The 3,715-nt window shown below is 37.8% G+C and overlaps 1 pseudogene; it reads right to left on the minus strand.

The window, feature by feature from the left end:
• Positions 1–794: 794 nt before the first annotated feature.
• LOC105982586 lies at positions 795–1,632 on the minus strand (annotated as a pseudogene).
• Between the last annotated feature and the right edge of the window lie 2,083 nt (positions 1,633–3,715).

The following is a 3,715-nucleotide window of genomic DNA, read 5'->3' on the forward strand; positions in this document are numbered from 1 at the left end:
ATAATTACACTGGATTGCATTAGAAAACTAACTATCCTTTTTGAGATTTCATTAAAGCAAGATATAAATGAAAAGTGAACAAAGATGAAGTATAATCAATGATAGCTGGTAGTAGGGAAAGAAGAAACTCCAGAGAGGCTGCAAAATAATTTAACTGTTTAAGTGCAAACATGCTGTAGGAAATAAATAAGACTCATATATTTAATAAAAATCTTGCTTTATACTTGACTTGAGTTTTAAGTATGGCAGATAATAGAGATGTGCTTTGAGTGGTAGAGTCCATGCCTAGCAAACTTGAGGAACTGAGTTCAAACATCAATATCATCAAGAAAATAAAGCAATATAGACCTAAATAACTAAAAATTAATTTTATCTTTGTGTGTGTGTGTGCCAATCCTGTGACAGTCAAGACTTGGACACTGTCCCTGAGCTTTTTGCTCAAAGCCTTACATTTGAGCTACAACTCTACGTCCAGCTTTTTGCTAATTAATTGAAGATAAGAGTCTCACAGATTTTTTTTCTACCTGGGGGCTGGCTTTGAACTGCCATCCTCAGATCTCAGCCTCCTGAGTAGTTAGGATTACAGGTGTGAGCCACCAGTATGTGATTAGTTTTGCATTTTTATTATTGGCACTAAAATGTAGATTCACTTTAGGAATTTTAACATTATGTGAATTATATAAAAAGAAATTAATAAATATTCAGTGTGTCATTAAAATATTTACTAATTTAAATCCCTTTTGATGTTTTTCTTTTCTTTTTTCTTTTTTAATAGCCAACGACATGTTTTAGCTTCAGTTCTCTTTCTCCTACACAGTCTTGGTTCCATGGAGCTGCCCAGTCTGATGGGCGGCAATGAGACCCACTTTGCGTCCAGCAGGGGCATCTCTTGGGATGGTGGAGAGTTTGCCCATGTGCTGGTGGTTACCACCTCCAAATGGATGCTCCACAGGATTCATGGTCACACCCCGTACACGGGGTCTGCAGTTCCTCTTGGCCTTCTATTTGTGGTAGGCACGGCCAGCCTTCAAGATAGGTTTGTCAATTCAGCCACCTCCAGCCACCACACTAACAACAGCTCTGTTGGATGACCTTGGCGTAGGATGGCAGCTTCACACGGGTCTTCTTGGTCCCGGGATTGTGTGAGATAACAGTTGCATAATTTCCAGAGGCCGGAGCCAGCTTGCTCCGGTCCCCAGGCTTCTCTTCCAGACAGCACACAATAGTACCCTCAGGCATGGTGCCCACGGGAAGAACACTGCCAATGTTGAGCCGGGCCTTCTGGCCACAGTATATGAACTGGCCCGGGGGATGCTCCGTGCGTTTCTTGAACCAGTAGGGATCGCAGAAGACCACTTTGGCGATGGGCACACCACGGCCAGGGCCCGGGCCGGGGTCGTGGATGATGTCCTTCACGACGATGCCTTGGATGTAGCGGTTCCTCTCCGCAAAAATCCATGGTGCGCAGGTGTGCTGCGCCCTTGTGTCGTGTGCGCGCGTGCAGAACGCGGAGCCTGCGCCCTTCCTCTGGCCGTGGATCACACGGCCCTTAGCAGCGGGTCTGCCGAAAGACTTTGATGTTTTTCTTTGAAATAAGAAATTGGTATACTCAACCTTTAACTGGTCAATCATTATTTATAATCACTTTACTTATAAAAAAAGATGTTTCATCCTTTTTCAATTACAATGAATGAATCATCTTATTAGTTTCTGAGGGGTTAGGTATTTTAGGAAGAACCTGCATTAAGATTTTAAGGTCACTATAGGATGATTATAAAAGTACAGGATAGATTGGACACAGGTGGCTCACACCTGTAGTCCTAGCTACTCAGAAGGTTGAGATCTGATGATCGAGGTTCAAAGCCAGCCCGGTCAGGAAAGTCCATGAGACCTGTATCTCCTATGAACCCCCCAAAAGCCAGAAGTGAAGGTGTGACTCAACTGGTAGTACACCAGCTTTGAGCAAAAAAGAGACCTTGTGTTCAAGCCTCAGAACCAGCACACAAAAAGAAAAGGGAGAGGAAAGGAAAAGAAATTACAGTATAACATTGAACGATAGATGAATATGTCAGTATTCTTGCCTTTAAGAGAGTTTCTGCCTTTGGTTACCTTCCATTTGTTTGGGAAGCATTTATCCATCCTCCCATCTTGCCCCCATTTATAGAGTAGTGCGAAATTGAACAAGAAGGACCAAGACTCAAATCTATGATGGCATTCATTCATCCTCAGGTGAATTTACATTTGCCCTTATTTGAAGTTATACTGGCCTTCTTATTCCTATGTGTGTAGAATAAATTGCTGTTCCTCCAGAGTTATACAACCACTCTCAGATCAGTCAACAAGGTGACATTTCTAAAGCTAGAATTGGCAGCTTATTTAGTGGTACCCTAGCTACTTAAAATAGTCACTATATACATTTTGTTTGTTTATTTAATAGAATGCCATCTGACATTTTTGAAGTTTATTTCATATTAAAACATAGAAATAATTGACCACTTGTTACTGTTAACAAAGAAATTATACAATTAAAATAGTAGACTTTATTTCGAATAAAATGGAAAACCTGGGGAAAAACAAGTCTTTTGCAAAACCTGAACTGCAAATGTTGCATATATGGTTCAAAATGTCTTATTATTATAGTAATAATAAGATATTCTATGCCCTAACTAGGCCATAATGTCTAATTATTCAATTAGTACTAAATCATGATACTGGGATACTAGAAAAGCAAAACCTGTAAAAAAAATAAGTAAGATATTCTGGCTTCATAATTAAAAATAATCAAGGAATGTTTGTAAAGAAAAGAGAAAATATCAGGGATAAAGGAAATTGGGAAAGAAATATTATTTTCTCTTACTTTTTGAGATGTCACAGCTGTATATAGAATAGAATTTAGACTACTTGAATCAATAATCTAGATTTAAAAAGTAATAATAACTGGAGACCATATAGCCCTTTGTATTTCTCCCTCCCTCTCTCCCTCTCTCTCTCTCTCTCTCTCTCTCTCTTTCTCTCTCTCTCTCCTACACACAGATTAGCCTATGGTAAAAGAAGCAGATGATAGGTACCATATACCAAGAAAATCCCCAAACAAGAGTGCAGATACATAAAATACCCATAGGTAAATTAACCCATAGATCCAGACTTAATTTTGTAGAGCTTTTTTTTTTAAAAAAATTATTTTTTATAAATAAAAGTTTCCAGTTGATTCTCTCATGGTAAAAACATTGGTTTTCATTGCTTAAAGTAATTTCTTCTCATTTTTCTCTCTATGCAATATTATAAATCTTATTCATGAACGATTCATTCTTAATATTAGAGAAATATATTGTGAAAGCTAGAAAGAGAAGAGAACAAGGAAAAAAGAGCCCTGCCACCCTAGCACACAGCTTTGTCCTTCCTAACATAAAGTTCGTCCAATGACAGCCTTTGTGACTAAAGATGTTACACAGACAAATGGATCTTGCAAGATTTTTCTTATATATAATATATATAAATATATATGTATACTGTGTGTGTGTGCACATGTGAATTTTTGTGTTGTTGGTGATGGAAATACTAATAGCACTGTTTACCATTGGAAAACAGAAGGAACTATTATTACATATAAAATAAACTTGAAAACAGTCCCTTTATGTTATACATTGCTATAATGAGAACAGAAAAAAAAACTTCAGAAATACTTCATCTGAAAACACATGCAATATTAAAATGA

This window comes from Dipodomys ordii, unplaced genomic scaffold, assembly GCF_000151885.1.
Source record: "Dipodomys ordii isolate 6190 unplaced genomic scaffold, Dord_2.0 Scaffold16, whole genome shotgun sequence".
Taxonomy (NCBI): domain Eukaryota; kingdom Metazoa; phylum Chordata; class Mammalia; order Rodentia; family Heteromyidae; genus Dipodomys; species Dipodomys ordii.